Source organism: Protopterus annectens, chromosome 14.part0, assembly GCF_019279795.1.
Source record: "Protopterus annectens isolate FY-2018-M chromosome 14.part0, PAN1.0, whole genome shotgun sequence".
NCBI classification, from domain to species: Eukaryota; Metazoa; Chordata; order Ceratodontiformes; family Protopteridae; genus Protopterus; species Protopterus annectens.
The window spans coordinates 571334818-571355213 of record NC_056748.1 but is presented as its reverse complement, the minus strand read 5'-3'; positions in this window follow the sequence as shown (position 1 = coordinate 571355213).

The window sequence follows — 20396 nt, the reverse complement described above, 5'->3', positions numbered from 1 at the left end:
CATGATAAAAATACTAAAATAGATAATAAGCCTTTGCAAAGCATATTCAGAAAGCCACTGCATAAGCACCTGCAAGGTTACAAAGAATGTTGCTGACATTTATGATGCAAAAGACCACTATTAGCCAGAAGAGATTGATGCTATCACTGACATGCTAATTTGAGCATATGTGGATGAATATAAAGAACACTTTTTGTAGAAAGACTTGGAAATTGCAAGGCTGTGACACAAAGTCCCTTAACTTCTTAGAAACTACAGTAATTGAAAACTTCTGACAAAAGTTAAAATAAATATCCAGATGGCAAATTAACTAAATTATGTGCATTCATTGTTTAAGTCATTCTATATCTTCAGATAGGATCCCATATGATTTAAAGCCCTATTGTTTAAATGTAAACATGTCATAATTCTGCAACCAGTAAGAAGTCAAACTCTTCTGAAAATACATGAGACTAAGTTAGGAATTTCAAAACATTTTGCAATAACATGAGGCATTATATATCGGCTTAAGTTAAGAAAAAAAACAGCAAATTTTGAAAAGCCATTCACTGTAGCAGACATAAATCTCTATTAGAAAGATAAAACGATACCTCATAAAATCTCAATTTTACCTTGATTGAAAGCACTTGGTTTGTCTGAACACTACAATCTCAGTTTCTGCTGTGTGTTGATTATTAACCAAAATGCAAAAATTGTGCAGTTAAAATATACTATAATGTCTATTGTGATAACTTTGCTTAAAGCAATTGTTGTTTGGCATAGCATACCTGAGTAAATGATGTCAGACAGATGTCCAGTTTATAGAATTTCCTGAAAACCCTTGAGATTCAACTTCTTACAGAATATATATATATATATATATATATATATATATATATATATATACATATACAGTGAAGACCAGAGAAATACAGCTTTGTAAGCTGTTGATCTGTCACCCAGTTGTGTAGAAGCTAGGGTGGGGTAAAGGGTGCAAATCACTAGGAGGCATGATCAGCAGATGCTGATCATGCTTCATTGCTCTGCATTACCAGCATTGAGAAGCAAGTATTGCATCTGTGGCAAAAACTGAAGCACTCAGTGTTCCATGTGTGGCACAGACTGTAGCAGTTGATTGCTATGCCATATCTGTAGCTGTGTTTATCTTAGGTGCACAATGTGTAGTTGTCTTGAAGTGTGTGAGAGAGAGAGAGAGAGCAGGTGAGAAATAGAGATTGTGTGTGTGTGTGTGTGTGTGTGTGTGTGTGTGTGTGTGTGTGTGTGTGTGTGTGTGTGTGTGTGTGTGTTGAGCACAATGTTGTTTTAGGAACATGCTAATGAGATGCTAATGAGCTGTTGCACAGTACAGTTTTTATTACGTCTTTGAATAGCTGATTATCATTGTTATGCTACCAGGCACTATGTCATTGCTAAGCTATATCTGGTGGCAATAATCCTTTTAAATACCAAGGTTTGTAATTGTTAATATAAAGTATTATGTCTCACCATATATTGTGTTCATACTGCCTGTTTCTGTTTATGATGTTTTATGTGGTTTCCTCAACTTGTTGCTGCATTAAGTACAGAACTTTTCCACTTTTGCGCAATTTATAAAATGCATTCTGAGGTTTTAATATCTATATATAAGCACATTCCCTACTATTCCCAAATGAAAATAAAACATATACCATTGCATCTCTTTGCATAAGGTGAGTTGCTACCTGTCACCTTCTGTTCAAATATCATCATTTCTCACTTAATACTTTTTAACTTGCTGTTTAATATCTAATGATATGACAGCTATATAAACTCGGCCACGGTACCTTTTTTATTTTTCAGCACTCACTATTTATAGGCAGTAAAATGTTTTTGATTCAAGGAGTAAAGATCTTGCACTCAGCTTGCCTTTATTGATAATTTAAAAAACAGTTAACTCCAAACCACCTGCAAACTCTCCAGCTTCCAACTACCTGTTAAAACAGTCTTGCTACTTTTCTTGTTTACCTCTGCTGCTCCCACAAACTGTTTATAACACTCTCATTTCTCTATCTACTGTGACATGCAATACAGTTAACTCGATGCAGTTGACACCTTTCATATGATTCTTGATTAATCCTTTCTCAAACATTGATGCACAAACTTAATATCCTGTTTTTATAACATAGTTATGTTAGAAACTTGTTTTTAATATGTTTATACATTTGTTAAACTTTTTATACCATTATTCTGTTCCTTCTGAGAAACATTTTTTTCTTCTGCTTTGTATCTATAACCTTGTATATGTACTTGTTGCTTAATAAATCAAATGGTTATTCTTTAGCTGTCCAATAACAGTACCTGGCATATTATTGTTGCACTGCTTGTTCCCCAGTTTAACTGACTTATGAATAACGGAATTAGACTTGCTTTAAATTTTGTGTTGTAATAATTTGCGTGACTTAATTTGAACCAGAATATGAACTGGAAACCCTTGCAAAACTCTTCTAAGATTCCTATTGCATAATATAAGGTATCCTGAATCCTTTTAGAGCCCTCAATATAACATTTTCAGAAAAGCCTGTTAGAACTGCATATCATTATGGTCACTATTAGTTACAAAATACAACAGACTAAGAAAAAACACATAATGGCACGTAGCAGTTTTGTGGCTTCAAAGGCCCAGTTCTTGTCTGTAGGCCTCCTTACTTTTGTACTCTTTCATGCCGATGCCACAGGCTTCATATTTTCATGTTCAGTATTCAAAGATGCCTTACCCAGCTTTTAAACAATAATAACAACAACAATAATTGTAATAACAATAAGAACAAAACCTGCAATGCAGATAGATTACTGCAGCACTCCTTGATTCTGTAAAAGCTGGACCAAAGAAACAACACAGCTAGTAGAAAACACTTTACATTGTAATAAATTATTTGGGTATCTGCTAGCTCTGTGCTGTTCTGTGATATGAATTAAAATGTCATGCACACTCACTTCGATGTGTTTGCGTGTATGTATGCATGTGTGTAGTCTGCCAAGTAAGAAACTGCAACACGGGCAGTCCATTATTACTCACTGCATTATAATTAAGGTTGGTGGGAAATAAAACTACAAGTATTTCAGTTGAAGGGATCTATAATCTCTTTGATTATTTTTTTCCTTTAGCTACTAGTTTCTTACTTTGAATGTTAAACTAATTTTAATACTACACTGAAAAATACATGATCTCATATGCCCTTGTTGTAAACTGGTGCTCTTAAATTAAAAAAACAGCTGTGTTTGATCTGGTAAAACATTGTACCTAGTATAAACATTTGGAAGATCATTTATTAATTCATACTAAAACGTATACATTTATACAACATACTAAACATGCAGTACAAATGTTTGTCATTCTAACACAAATTCAAATTTTAAAACCTACACACTGCAGTTTGCATATTTTATTTTCATGCAAAAAATAAATAGACTTGTTAGGACGATGCACAGATAAAAATTATTTACTTACAGCTTCACAGTAGTGAAGAATACAAAATCCTGAAAAAGAAAGTTAGACATTACTAAATTCTTAATATTCATGAAAAACTACAAGTACATGTTTTATTAAACCAGCATGGCTAGTGTAACAAGTTTATTTCTATGTCACAATTATTCCTGACTAGGAGTTCAGTATTGACTGTGTAAAATTACATATTTTATACATACCGATATAGATGAAGATACAGATATTATAAAGTTCTGGAAATTGTCTTCACCAAAGTGTGACGTAATGGTGAAAATTATATTAGAGGTAATATAGCACTTGGATAAAGTTTTAAAAAATACACTTGATTACACAGAAGTTTAAAGGTAAGATCACTGAATGACCACATCCTTTTGTAACACATACATTCAGTATTCATTCTAATACCTTTTTTAATTTAATTTAAGATTGCCACTATGGCAAAAATTAGTTACGGTTTGCATTTCTGTGCTATTTATAGTGATAGCTCCATACTTCATCACATTATTAAAACATTTGGTACAGTATGTGTGATTAATATTCCAACATCTAATTAGCATATTTAATCAAAATCAATTAGGCACAGGCACTGCTTACTTTTAAAGTAATAAAATATTTACAAGCAGAATAAATAAACAGAGAACTAAAAGCACTATCAGGCATTGATTTGTTTTAGAAAAAAAAAGGATTTTCTGACTATATGCTCCCTCTGGTGGTTTCTTTAACTACTTCATCTCTGGAGACTTGCAGTTGTTACCTCCCTGTTCCAAGGTAAAACATCTTTGCATTTTTCATATTGTAATAACAAAACAATAAACATTAAGTTTGCACAGATGAGAAATTTTACTTTGGAAATGGCAATATTTTGGGAACTTTCTTTTCAGGTTATACTGATAATGATAACAGTATTAAAAAAGTATTTCGGCTTTTAGGGGTCGCCACAGCGGAACTCCGGTCTGCTAAAGATTGGCAGTAGATTTTTATGTACTGGTTTGCCGGCCCTAACGCACAACCTTCAACAGTATTAACACATGGAATTATATGAAGTAAAATGCAACAACTGAAACTGGGAAGACTGACAGACTTTCCCAGCTAAGTATTTATAGCCTGTAAAATAACACTGCATATGTCATTACCATGCTTATTCTAGGAACAAATTTGGATGAAAATTCTGCCTCTGCTCACATTTTCAGTATTTTTGATTTTTTTTAAATATCTCATGTTCTTAGAGTTTGATTTTTATTTATTTATATATTAGTAACCAAATAAGTATTTTTTGTGGATTTTTCAGCCATGCACTGGTCAGACGAACAAGGATAGCTGTAACATATATTCACAATTTAGAGTGTTCAGTCAACAAACACTTTGGAATTTGGAAGAAGATGAAGACCCCTGAGAAAAAAAAATCATAAGTACACAAGAAGAGCATGTGAAAAGGACAAATGAGCTCCTTACAGATGGCAACTAGATTTCAGTCTTAAACCTCTGAACCTGTAACTTTGAGGCACAGACCTTATGCATGAACCACCATGCTGTCTTATAAAATATCAAGAATTAGAAGTGTATATTTTTAAACCTTTTAGAATCAGTAATTGTGGTCATACAGTAATCACAGCACAACATATCCTGCCCTGAGATCAAGTTTATGATACATAGATCTAATTTCAAACCAGCCAGAGCTGTGAAACAGAGGGATAAAGCCTTGACTTTTATTCCATTAAACTGGAGTTTGGTTATCAGTCTGGGTACTGCGGGAGAGGTCATGTGAAGTTGTTTGTTTTGCACATACATCAGGGAAGTGCAATGGTTAGTCCACCAAGAGGACCATAATGACCATGACTGTCAATGCAGTGCTTAGCAGCATTAACTGATGACTAGAAGGATGCCTACAATCTCAGGCTGCAGAGGTAAAAGCTTTGAAAGGGAGAAAAACAGGCACATAATCCAAAAATCCTGAACTCCTACAATGAGTGTGAATGCTGCACTCAATGTTTGGCTTACTGCTGAGGGGAGAATGAATGCCTTGGTGTGCTGCTGCCCCTGGGGGAATGTATGGATTTAATAGGTATGGGGGAGCAAGAAGTGTGATGGTCACATGGTGCTAAAGAACCAAAAGCTAACCAAATAAATTATTGAATGAATGAACAAACAAATAAAGGAGACTTTACCTATAAATGCAGTTTGACACTGTCAATCATTTTTCATAAAAAATTTGAAGTTGAATCTTTCACACATATTTTTAACATGATGCTTGGTTTGCCACTGATTTACACATATATATTCCCATTTTATGTAATCAGTTCTAATAAAAGTAAGCTGGCAACAATTTAATCAGCTTATATTCTTTACTAAAGCAGTTCTATAGCTAAATCTCCATTTGTTTAGAACTGATTAAATTCAGTGTGATATACATATTGCAGACATTATAGACTCAAGATTGAAACATGAAATTGAGAATACATGATTTTATAAGATGTGCCAAAAATGGGTGGAATTACTCCATTTTAACAGTATTTATATGAGCTTAAGGTGGAACGTACAAATGCATGTAACCTTTTAGCTGCAGTTCTCAAATCTTAGCAAATAACTTTATGTTAGCTTTCTCAATTTAATAGTTTCTTTGCTAGAGTTTCTGTATTTTGATTATAGGATATTCTAATAATACATATCTCCTTTATCCAAACATAAACTTCCTGCCTGCTAAATATTCATTCAACTTAAACTTAAGGCAGTCAGTGATGTGGCATTTTTCTCGTCAGTTGGTAATCTTCAGTCATATCCCATCTTCCATAGTGAGTCTCTGCCTAGTATCTGTGACTCACAGTCCTTGCCATAGAATCACATACTAATATTCTGTTAATTATGTTAACCCTGCTTTCTCCATCTATACCTTTGTACAGTACTTACCCATCTTTGTGCAGGTTAGAGGGACGTCTTTCTCCCTATATTTTTAAAAACAGAACCCTTCTCCTTCTCCTTTGAAACAGTTTCATTCTTTATGGCTACATCTAAATGAAGACAGTTCCAGTTGTGTTATTACATAAATCCCACCTACATGATTAAAAATCTTATCATGCAATTATGTTTGAATGAACAACGGACCCTCCCATTTTCAAGAATTCATTCGTTTATTACTAACAGTATAATATAATATATATATACTAATAAATAAATAAATTTTATATATATATATATATATATATATATATAAATAAATTTTATATATATATATATATATATATCTCGGGACCGTCAAGGTGAAAACCAAAAATGTCGAAAGTGCATAAGCGCGAATTCAAATATCTTGAATCCAAGCTTATGCAGTGCAGCAACAGGACGGGAAGTGTTTGGCCGGGTTGTTTTACAGAAGTGAAGATAAGTGAGTATTTTTGTAAGTTGTGCATGTGGGTTAGGGTAGGGAGGTGAAAGTATGAATGTGAGTGTTGGATGTGTTTGTGTATGTGTGTGTGTGCGAGGGAGTGTGGAATGTCTGCATGTGAGTAATGCATTTCTTTATTGTTAGTGCAGTCTCTAAGTTGGTATATATAAGTAGGGGGGTGTGGGGGGTGCAGGGGCTTGCTCCCCTGCGTAGATGTAGTGTAGGATTGTGTAGTTTGTGTGTCGTGGGTTGAATGGTGTGCGTGTTGTGTGGTGTATGGTTTGTGTATGTTCGAGATTGTATTTTTCATGATTGTGTGTTTCGGGATTGTGGGCCATTCGACTTTATAGTTTCGAGATACTGAAATTCGAGATTTCAGTATTTCAAAATTATAAAGGGGAACTCTCTCTCTCTCTCTCTATATATATATATATATATATATATATATATACATACACACACACAGTAATATATATGCTACTCTAATATCGCAAATCATTTCAAGTCTTCCTCAGAAATATCATATTGTGCTTTCTAATATATATGCTAGTCTAGTTTGTATATTCTGTAATTTTCTTGTGGCATAATGTTTGTTTTTCTTATTGTTGGAGCTTTTCTCCCTGGGCCTCTGCTGAAAATGGACCTGTGTCCAGTTGGACTTTCAAGGTAAAAAACTTTAATTAAATAAATAAATAAATAAATAAATAAATAAATAACAGTCAACCTGGAGTCATGCCTCTTTACAATACCATCCTACCTCCAAATTCTGTCTAGCACCACACACACATAACAAGCTGGTAAGAAAATTCTGATAATCTAGAATCCACTACTGTAGATGGAAATTTATCTAGATGCAGACATTGTTGCCTTTGATATGCTACATTATTACAACAAACATGGGTCTCCTTCACTCTCTGCCCTTGAAGGAATCTAGTTAAAAGCTATCCTCAATACCTTCCCTGGTGGATATAAAAGTTTCCTTTCTCATTGTCTTGCAACCTGAAATGCCAAAAAAATTGTTAATTTATGTGAAAAAGTGTAAATACTTATGAAGCTAGTTATATGTTTCCATTACCATTTTAAAACATATTCACGTAGACCAATGTCTATCAAATTCCTATGTATCAGCAGCTTCTAGCTCTTGTCTTTCTTGTTCTTTCACCCACAAATGTCTTACACTGTTCTGCATTCATATCATGTCTAACGTTTTTTATTACTGCCTGCAACTGCATTATTTTTTTTATAGTACGTATTTACCATTCCTTTTCCTGCCACATCAGCACATTGCATTCGTGACCTGAATAGCCTCTTCCCACCACAGAACCTAACTTTGCTGTAGTCGAAGCATCCAAATCTATTATCACATATCCTGTATCTAGCTGACTGTTGGTTTCTTATGTGAGTAAACAAATGAAAGAGAACAGCTCCATATCTGCAAAAGGACAACTTAATTTTAATTTCTCTGCTCAGCCTTGGCAACATTTTTATCTCAATGACCTTGTCTGCTTTAGGTTTATCCACATTTTCTAATCTTTCTCATCATTTGAATACCTTCCCAATGACTCAGTTTCTAGTGATATTTATACATTCACTAAGGTGCAATATCGCCCAAATGCCTGCAAACTGCCCTTCCACTTTAATAATAGAAATATCCATCATGTATTGTATAACTGCAGCCTTCCTTTCCTATGCTACCCCTGTACTATCAACATGCAGAAATGACCTATACTACCTAATACCTTGACCATGCACCTTTCTTGTCCTCACAGACCACATTTCCTGGTTCATCTGCTTAGCAAAACTTCTCCAGTCTACAGATTAATACAATTAACTTTAATGTATCTACTATATAATTAGATTAGGACAACTAAAGAACAGAAAATAACATACTGCTGTTTCATTTTCAGCAACAAGTAGACATTACCCATCAGATAGGATATTTGACTATAAGCCTTTAAGACTGAAATTTATAATCAGTCTTTTAATGTTTCTTTAGCTACATATTTAATTAGAATCCTCGCCTAGCCTGATTGTCTGAGTAAAATAGATTTAGCTATTGAGAGATTCTCACCTTAAATGCAAAAAAGACTGTTGAAATGGGTATAGATTTTAAGAAGAACATATATCTAAATGTCCAAATTTTTTTTATCTATATTATTTATTTGACAGTTGTTTACCAGGGTGGTCCAACTGGGCTTAATAGACCCTTTTCAGAGGATGCCCAGGGAGAAAAGCTCCATATATAAGAGAAATGCAATACAATGTTATATATACCAACCAACATTGAGTGGATACAATCAGTGATAGTTATAAATTGTTTACAATTTTACAAGTGCAAAAAACTTACAGTACTACAACTAATATGCAGTAGTCACATTAGTCACAATATAGTCATGAGACAAAAAAAAACATGGACTGAAACTAGTAAGAAACTACCAGATTAGTACAGAATAGTCAGCTCATAGTTCAAAAATTCAGGACAGCTATGGGAAGATACTACAAAAGTAATTGTACAGTTTGAAAAATCTGGTTAGGAGTATTAAGAAAGTCCATAAAATTAACATTTAGGGCTGTGAATGAGGTGAAGAGGAAAGAGAAGAGATGGAAAGAGTTGGAGGATGGTGAAATCATACTCATCCTGGGGATATGCAGGAGTATGTTCAATTGCCATTTAGGTTCATTTTTTTCTTTTATTAGTGAGGTTGTGGAGGGCTTAACAGTTAGGTTGGTACATGACAGAATGGTTTGCTATAAGTTGGTTGAAGGATAAGAGATTGGTTAGCTCTAGCCATTCTAGTTGTTCTAGAGCAACACAGGGATGGGTTCTGTTAGGAAGGTTAGCTGTGAATTTGGCGATTTCGTGGTAGCAAGCCTCTAGCCTATTTAGGTCTGCTTTGCTAAGGTTTGCGACTATTGGGTTGGCATACCTGGAAGAGTTGGTAAGGTAAGTTTTGATTGTATAGAGTGAACCTAATTTGATGTAGTGTTTTTTGATTACTTGTAACAAATGTTTGTCAAATATCAGACTGTTATCAAAGGTGACACCTATTAGCTTTGTTTCTGTGATTGGCTCACTTATTGTGTTGCTAGAAGAGATGATTCTAAAGTGCTGACTATGGGTATTAGCTTTATTGTGGCTGTTCTGGAAGAGTGTTAATTTGGTTTTGTTGGAGTTTAGAATTAGTTGGAAGTTGTGTAGGTAGGATTTAATGGCAGAGAAGGATTTTTGGGTAATTTCTTGGAACTGTGGCAGGGAAGGTGCTGAACAGATGTCAGTGGAGTCATCTGGACATCGGATGAGGGTGGCAAGGCTGGAGGCAGTATGAAGTTTGTTTGCAAAGATAGGGAAAGGAAGTGAGCCTAGTACTGAACCTTGCAGGACACCAGAAGTGACTGCTAGCAAAGAAGAGAGATAATTTTGCCACTCCACAGCCTGTTGGTGATAGCAATGATAGCTGTGAAACCAGGAGAGGACATCCTGAAATAAGTTGAGGGAGGCAAGTTCACATAAGAGCATTTGGCGAGGTATTGTGTCAAATGTTTTAGACATATCTAGAAAGATACAGGAGTCACAGTTCCTTTCATTTTTGAGTTGGTTTGTGGTATTGGTGAAGCTTAAGAGTGCAGTTGTGGTTCTATGTTTGGGATGGAAGCCATACTGAGAATTGGATAGCAATTTTTTTTTGAGCATGGAATTCATTTTTACAAACTTTTTGAAAGTGGTGATAGAATGGAAATTGGTCTAAAATTAGAGAATTGTAATGACGATCCACCTTTGTGTAGAGGGATTAGATATGAAATTTTCCAGATCTTTGGGATGTATTGTTCAGTGATGGATCTATTGATAAATATTGATATAGGATAGCAAATGACATCAGCTTCCAATATGAGGTATTCATTTGGTAGCTGATCAGCTCGGAGTGATGTAAGTGTTAGTGTAGTTAACATTTTTTTATCCTGTCTGTCTGGACAGGTTGGAAAAAGAGAGTAGTTTTGGCAATGTTGGTTACAGGTAGGGTGACAATTGGATTATTATGATTGTCATTATTAAGTGAGAGGATAGAATTGTTGAAGAAAGAGTTGAATTGGATAGCTATAGTTTCTTTTGAGTTTGAGGTACTAAGGGTTAAGGTTGTGGTTTGTCATGGTTGTAGGAGTTGTTTAATGGAGACTCAGAATTTTTAGGATTGTTATGATGTAATTGTTGAAGTCTAATGCAGTAGATTTTTTTGTCATTCTTAATGTGTTTGTTGGATTTATTTCAAATTTGACAATAATTATCATAGGATGCTTTATTTTTGTTAGCCTGCTATTGGGACTGGAGCTTATCTCTCTGTTTCAGAAGTTTTTTTTCTTTAGAGAGCCATGACAATAATTAGCTTTAGTTCTAATATTCCTGATGGAGGCCAGGCGGTTGAGGTTCTTGATAAATTTGTTGTTGATATGTTGGACAGCTGAGCCTAGTGGGAGTTATTTCAAAGGGGACCAGTTGCAATTTTGAAGATGTAGTTTGAAGGTATGTATAGAAACATTTCTTTTGTTGCATACTTGTTTATAACTTGCAGTTTAATTAGGATTATTATAGTGTCTTAGGATGTAGGTTGGCAGGGGGTCACTTAGGCTGTTTGGGAGATAACCAGGTTGATAGATTAGTGAGGGCTTGTTAGTTAGGGCATACCTCTCAAGTGTACCTCATTATGAGGAACGTACCTCATTTGGGGTCTTAAAAAGTTAATGTTCCTCGAAGTTCCCTCAAAGTTCCACATTGAAAGACTCTGTCACACATTCAGTGTTAGGAATTTGTTTCAGTGAAATTCATTGTAAATAGATATTAATCATATTAATTCATTAAAAGATCTTCTTTATAAGTAAAACCAGCATATTTTAACCCTCCTATGACATTCCTAGTTGAAGTTGTTAGTAAGCCATTAGTATGTGTTCCATATTTTGCCCATTTGTTCCACATTATGAGGGCTAATGTTCCTCATTTTGGACATGGAAGGTTGAGAGCTATGAGTTAGGGTCCAGTGAAGAGTAGTCGGTTTATTGCTGTGTTTGTCCTCCCTAGTTGGTGTGCTTATCATCTCTGTAAATCCATACAAGTTTAAGTAGTTTGACAGATTATCTGAGGAACAAGTTTGCCAATTGATATTGAGGTCCCCTAGTATAATTGCTTCTTGGCTAAATGTGGTGGATGTCCAGGATAGTAGGTTTTCAACTATGGAGGGTTTATTGTTGGGTGGGATGTATACTGATAGTATGTTAATGTGTTTATTATGGTGTTTCTAGAGGAGAGGCTAGCAGTTTGGTATTATTTAGTTCTGGTGGGGGTTTACTGTGTTTTTTATATATTAAAACTCACCGCCACCTCACTTTTGTATTTTGCCTTGTCTTAAGATAATGTTGCTGGGGATAAGATTTCATTGTTGTCTATGTGTGCTTTGAGCCAGGTTTTTGTTAAGACTATAATGTCAGGGTTGTACTGGGATAGGGTAGTGTGGAAGTCATGTATTTTATTTATTATGCTCCTGATATTCATGTTAGTGAGGAGTATACCTGAACCATTTTGGGTTATGTTGGTGAAAGTTAAGCTGATAATGCAGTTTGAAGATTGGTTTGTTTGTTGTGTACTGTTGAGAACTTGTTGAATACCTTGTGTTTAACAAGGTAGGTGGAGATTTTATTGTATGTAGGTATTTATAAGAAAACAGTTCTATTTTAGAAGATTTGAAGAGGTATGGTGCTATGTATATGTTAATGTGTGCAGTTAGAGGTGGGGAGGGGAAAGAGTAGGTGGGAGAGTGTAAATAAATAACATTGAGATTGTATAAAGTAGTAAGGTAGAGGGCTGTTATTAATAGGATTAATCTGGTTATGTGTAGTAATGACATTGTTGTGTTTGTCTTTTAGTTGGGTGGTAATGTAAGTTACATTTGAGAGTTATATAGTAGTAAGATGATGATTGCATTAATTGTGAGGCAGGTGTTGGGATAGGTATGGGTGTGGTTATCTTAATTAGTGAAAATTCGTAATGTTTGAATAGTAAGTTCAGGTGGTGTGATATGGTTAAGATAAATGTCAGTGTAGTGGGAGTGGGTGGGAATTGGGGGTAGGTTACGGTTGGGGACCGAAGTGAGCCCAAGCTCAGTGAGGGCAAACAGAGCCCATTGAGACTGGACACTTTGCTGGCAAAACAATCAGTAAGGAAACACTGATTTTTTGTAGATGTTTATGTAAATAACTGCAGGAAAATATATTATGGCTACTATATTATTATACTTGTAGGATTAGCTGTCGATTAGGAGTCCTGCAGAATGGAAACAGGCTTTGATGGGGGAGGGAGGAAATTGAGTAGGAATAAATAGAGAAATAAGTTAACTGAAGTATGGATAATGGAGAGGAGTAAGTGAATAGCATTGTCAGCAGTAGGAAGGAATGTCATTTTATACAGCACCTATGTAGATGCAGTTAGATAGTAGTACAGACTGGGAAACCAGAGTAAGCTATATAAAAGGAGAATAAGGATGATAAGAAGAAGTATCTTTAACTAGTGCGTGGAAGGAAGGGAAATGTGGAAAGAACAGGGGTAACAGTGTTTTATGTTACAGCTATGAGAAGGTATGGCCCTAATATGTAAAAGACTTCAGAACACATTAAACATACAGCGCTAAGCTGTGGACAGTAGTGGCTCTCAGCCATCCAAAGCCTTAGTGAAAGACCGATTGCTTGTGGCCAGGAATGGTGTGGTAGTTGATGTCTTGTAATGAGAATGTCTTTAACCTTGAGAGAAGAAAGGAATTGTGCAGGCAAAGTTTTGGAAAAATAGAAGAACAAGGCAAGAGAAGAGCAGTAATAGAAGAAGATCAACCAGGAGGAGAGATGTAAGGAGTTATGGGAAGGTTTAGGAAGAAGAATGAAGGAGAACAAGATGACTGAGAAGCAAATATAGCAGTAGATACAGTTCAACTTTGGTGTATTTAAAATTTAACAGCATCCCACAGTGTATAATATATTTAGATACACAACAAAATACTGAAACTAAACTGCAGTATAATATTAAAACTCCTCAACACTAAACTAAATAGAATGTTACATTAAATGCACATAGGTTAAGGATTATAACTACAGATATGAGGCTATACAACTATCTATTTTTTGAAATATTGGGCATCTTGTTTATCTTGCCACAGTTTACACTGAGAAAAGATATTAGAATTAAATGCAGAGAGATACAAGATCATTACTGTATGTTTCATCAACTCCCAAAGCAGCCTTAAGGTTGCAGAGCATTCAGCTCAAATGCAATTAATATAACAAATCAAGCCCTGAGAAACTGCACTTAGAACAGAGCATGTAGGCTTGGCATTCTGATAACAGCTTTATAAGTACTATGCATGCCACACTAGTTATATTACAATTTGATTATGCACTTAGAGTAAGGGATGTGGTGTTAGCATTCAGGTATCAGCCTTTACAAAATAAGCTATCCATGCCAGTTATGAAACTACTGGAATGTGTGCTTAGTTAACTGAATATCATGCAGTCGATCAGGTAGCAGCCTTATGAGGGTGGCCTAATGGTTAAGGTGTTTGCCTTACAAACACAAGGTGCAGGGTTTGAGTCTCACAAGGGATAATTGGCTAGGCTTAAAATGGCTCGCAAGGGCAGTTAGCTTAGTACTAATCTATGAACCTATGAACCTATAAGTAATGAGCACTGCACATATAAGTGTTTTCCAACTGCTAAATTGCAAGATGAATCATAAAAACAAATGTAGAATGAAGGAACTAGTGCAGGCAAACAGTAGCAGCCTTTCAAATGCTAAGCGACTCAAACTTATTACAAATGTGCTGTTAGAAGAAAGCAAAATATACAGATGATCAGGTAATCTCTTAATGCTTACTGAGTCACCCACTCTTGTTGTACTGTGCATTCTCTAGCAGGTAATACAGTGAAATGTAGCTCTCATGAGCAAAATGTTCATGTATTAGTCTAATACATCCTATGCTTATTCGACTCAATTTCAAATAAACCAAAATGGTACCTATATTAGCAGACGCATATCACCAAATGGAAAAGGAAGGTGTTTGGACTGAAAGTAAAAGAAAAAGATGGCATGAGAGAGTTGAGTGCAATTTTTAAAATTAGCAATGTTCATGGGATTTGTGAAGAGGACAGCAATCACATCATGCAGTTTCACTTTTCATTTGAGCATATAGTTTCATAAGTTCATATGAAACCATATGAAGGTAACAGCAGTGTAGCAGAGTCAGTCATGAACGGACGCTTTGCTAGGAAAACAATCAGTACGGAAACACTGATTTTAGCAGATGTTTCAGTTCATAACTGCAGCAGAAGATATTGTGGCTACTATATTATTATACTTGTAAGATTAACTGTAGACAGGAGTCCTGCAGAATGGAAACAGGGTTTGGAGGAGGGAAGCAAAGGAAAGCGAGTAGGAATAAATAGATAAATATGTTAACTGAAATATGGATAATGGACAGGTGTAAGTAACTAACAGTGTCAGCAGTAGGAGGGAATCCCATTTTTAAGGACACCTAGGTAGGTATGAGAATGCAGAACCGTGGAGAAACAAACGGTACAATAAGCAAAGATAACACCAATTGTGAGATCAGAATATGAACAAAATAAGCACGATAGTGGCAGTCCCAGGGATGTAAATGAAAATGTTTCACCATTCGAATACCCAGTGTTCAAAAGAACCAAGGTAACTTTAATACTTTTAATTTCACTTCCATTGTCACTGAACAGAACTTAATTGAACTTTAAGCAAGAAGACTAACATTTATACCAACATGAAGTGGTAATATAAGGAAGAGCTATTGTGTTCTTAACTTGTCTGAAGTTCATTTGAATTGAGTGAACTAAAGCGCTCACACATTAAAGTTTTTATCTTTGGTGCTGTGGCCCTTATTTGCTTTTTCATTAGTTTTTGGTTATTGTTTTGTTGTTTACTTTGTATTTTTTGTTCAGGTCAGGCAAATAATGGTGATTTTTAACACCCCTAATTTATTCTCACAAACATTAAGTGAGAATAATTTTTCTGTATCAATAGAAAACCTATCAAGGATACTATATACTTTAAAACAGAAAGTGGATGACCTGAATGGCAAACTGCTTGCTAATGAGGCTAATGGAAGAAGGAATGTGCAAACACTAGTAAATGCGAGTGTTTCTTCAGTTACAGAACTCTAACTTGCATATGGCACAGAAAGTCTCTACTGAGCTGCCATACAGGACTAATCATGAAGAACAGGCAAATACACAGCTGAATAGCACCCTGCAAGGAAGGGAATCGCCATGGAGACTTATTGGAGTTCCAGAGTTCAGGGAATCATTGGAATAAGACTTTTCCTTTGGATTACATCATGAACATTGTAATATACCTGTGGAACAACCAGCCAGTGCTACAGATATCCGAACTACACTTAAGCATTTCTATACAAGCCTACTCAAATATAGAAAGACCCAGTTGGAAATAGTGTATTTGGAAGAATGTTTAAAATGTGAACAGGTACCAAAGGGGTTAAGGCATTTTCCTTACCTGATAGGAGTAATACCAAACTCTCAATTCCATCTAGAGTTGGTTTTGTTCTTCAACCAACAGGGACTTAACCTCATGAATATGACGGTTTCTAATTATAAAAAAGAAAATGCTGAACTTTTCCACAAACTGCTAACACTCGAAGATAATACTAAAACCAACACTGACTTCAGCAGGTATAAATTTGAGTATACTGTAACTTTTGAGTCTATTGACACTTTAATATTAAAATATAAAGCTACAAAAAATGAGAGGGACAATGATGATTATGTTAATGGTTTGGCTTATCAACATCCAATATTGCCTAATAGGAAGGGCAATATTACTGCTAACCAACCACAATGTTTCATCAATATGAATATTCATGAGGAGATCGAGAGGAATCTGGGTACTAGTGACGTCACCGACCCAGAGAAACAGGACGAGACAAACCAACTAAGAAGCAGCAAGCATTTGCAAAGGGAGAAATACTAATGGAGCATTTGGGGAGCAAAAGTTTCGCATTTCTACACTCAACAATGGTCAATTGCAACAGCGAGGCAACCAGAGGAAGGCAAAACCTTGGAGAAACAAATGGTACAACAAGCGAAGATAAAACCAATTTTGAGAGCAGAATATGAATAAAATGTGCACGATAGTGGTAATCCCAGGGATGTAAATGAAAATGTTTCACCAATCAAATACCCTGTTGTCCAAAAGAACCAACAAGGTAACTTTAACATTTTTAATTTCACTTCCATTGTCAATGAACAGAACTTAATTGAACTTTTAGCAAGAGGACTAACATTTATACCAGTATGAAAGGCTAATATAGGGTCTGTTTTAATTGACTTTAAACTATGTATTCGTAAATTAAATTTACAGCTGATATTTCATGGTTGTGAAATAAATAATAACAATGCATTCAGGGTGCCTTGTACTTTCAATCCCCCTTTGCATCCTATGCTGGCATTATTTAAAATGTATGTGAAACTGATTTTAGGAATAAACTGAAAGAGTTTAATGTGCAGGCAAGATTTCAAAATAATATGACCAGTGAATAAATGGCTCAACTTAATGCCTTAAGATTCATCAGGGTTATGAAAGCGGATAAGGGTGGGAGATTAGCGTTTATGTCTTGTGATGATTATAACACCAGAATGGAGAATATGCGAAAACAGGACAGTTATGAAATTGTGTCTTTAAATGAACTTAATATAGCCTATAGAAGAATAAGGGAATACATTAATGATTTATTTATATGTGGTCAAATAGACACCGATATGTATAACTACTTGACAATAACAACCCCATTACACCTGTTATCTTTGGCACACCAAAAGTCCATAAGAATCTGGCTAACCCTTCCTTACATCCCATAATTGATGGGAGGAATTCGGTTACATATGCTTGTGCCAAAGTTGTTGATGGCATTTTGAAAAGATATGTAGCAATGGAACATCAAATCTGTAAAGACTCCTGATCTTTTTTTGGGAGACATGAACACTAAGGAATTTAAAGTAGAGTATAATTTTTTAACTGTGGACATAAAAGATCTGTACACAGTTATTCCCCATAACACCAGGGAATTGAATGGGTAGTGGATGTCCTGGTGGAAAGAAGAGCTCCTACAGGTGAAATAAGACTAGTTGAGGAATTGTTACACATTATCCAGGAGAATAATTTCTTTATGTTCAAAAACACGCATTATTTACAGAAAAGGGGAGTGGCAATGGGGTCCCCATGTAGTGGTAGTTTCACCAACTTGGTAATGGCCTTTTGGGAACATCACTGTGTGTTTGCTATGAGTAGTATTAAGAACAAAATTATGTATTACACACAGTTTTTGGATGACATTTTTATGATTGTAAATGGAGATGAAATTACAGCTGGAGAAATAATGGGTAAGATGAATGCTAGTACATCCTTCCTGGAATTTACGTTCAATTTTGAAAAGGAACAAATTGCTTACTTGGATGAGAATTATCTAAAGATACTTTAAAAGCATGTTACGTATCTAAAATTTACAGAAAGAAAACATACTCAAATTCATTCCTACATTTCACCAGCTGTCATCCACAAAAATCAGAAAAAGTCTATAGTCAAAGGCCAGCTGGTAAGAGCAGAACGGATGATTACATTGGATACAGAATTTTTACTAGAATGCAACAGTTTGAAACAAATGTTTATAAGGAGAGGTTATCCCAAAACTTTCCTACAGGAAATAATAGGAGAGATTGAAGCAAAAAGAAGAGATGGTTATTTTTACCTATTTTGGGGGTACCTACTATTGATGATAATAGGGAGAAAAGCAGGTACATGGTCAGCTTATACACTCTATGGTGAGTCCATTAGAAGTAAATTGTTAAAATATTGGTTCCTTCTGATGGAGGATAGGACTTTAGAACTAAATTAAGCACCCTTCCAACAGTAGTGTATAGAAAAGGGGCAAATTTGAAGAATATTTTGGAAAGAGAACATAAATTGTACAGTAGGAACCCCGGTATGGTGAAATGTGAAGCATGTGCTTACTGTAAGTATACAGACATAGGTAGGGACTGAGTAGACACTTTTCAACTACTGCTAAGTATGATTGTAACTCCAAGAGTATGTTCTATTTAGCAAAATGCCAACTATGTCCAGTGTTTTACATTGGTAAAAATGACAGTAAATTAAAAGAAAGAATTTATGAACATGTCTACAGTATAAGCAGGAATAAGGAAAACAGCGCTTTGGCCAGTCATATTAAGGATAACCCCTGGCACCATTTTAAATTCAGAGTCATTGACTAAGTAAGGGGGAGCCCTAGAGGTGGACAAACCCCCATTTTACTCGAAAGACAAGAGTTATGGTGGCAATTAACTCTGAATGCACATAGCTATCCAGGACTCAATGAGCAATGTTCTGTTATGTGCTTATTGAAATTAAAAAGTTTACGCTGCTGATTGTATTAGTGGATGCCGTGGTGGTACGGCGGTAGCATTGTTACCTCACAGCAAAAAGTTATCCCATTCGATTCTTGGCTGGGCTTGGGAGTGCCTTCTGTGTGGAGTCTGCATGTCCTCCCCGCGGTTGGGAAGCATTCGAAAGACATGCGTGCCTAAATGGGCATGCCTTTGTTGAAGGTTGGGCGTCGAGCTGGCACCTTGGTGTTTCATAAAAATCTACTGCCAGTCATTAGCGGACAGGAGTTCCACTGTGGCGACCCCTTACCGGGAAAAGCCGAAAGACAAACAACAACTCTGCTGATTGTATTAGTGTTTCCTTATATAAGAATGTCTTATAAGGAATACTTTTAACATCATATGTGCTTATAGTTAGGTTTGGTTGGATGCAGTTCTATTATTGTATTTATTGTATTGACTAATTTATTTATCACTGCTTTTGTGTATATTGGCTATATTACAAATAGTAGTATGCTATTTTATTAATTTTAATATGTATATTTGTGATGTAATATAGTGGATTCACTTTATAATCTCAAAATACTGAAATATCGAATTTCAGTATCGCGAGACTATAAAGCCAAAAAATCAAAATACCGAAACCCCTAAACAGCGAAATTCAAAACTGTGACTTGTATACACACCCTACACCACACATACACCTTCCTCACCACACTACAACAAAGAAACAAAACACACACAAACAAAACAACATAAAGACATACACCTACCCTACATATAAGCAGGGTGCAAGCCCCCCTGCACCACCCATGTGGGGTGCTGTACCCCCCACACCCCCGCTACATATATATACCAACTCTGAGGTCATAATACAAATGACACAGACATGAAACCTACCACTACAGAATTTACATTTCTCTCGCACAAACACACATCACATACATACAAACAACATTGTCAACATTTACACACTCATACTCTTACCTACACACCCTAACCTACACCTACAACTTCCCACCACAATAACATACAATAAAATCCCTACCCAAAACCCTTAAAATATTAACACACCTGAATCTTCAGCTGTCCAGTAACACAGCGCAC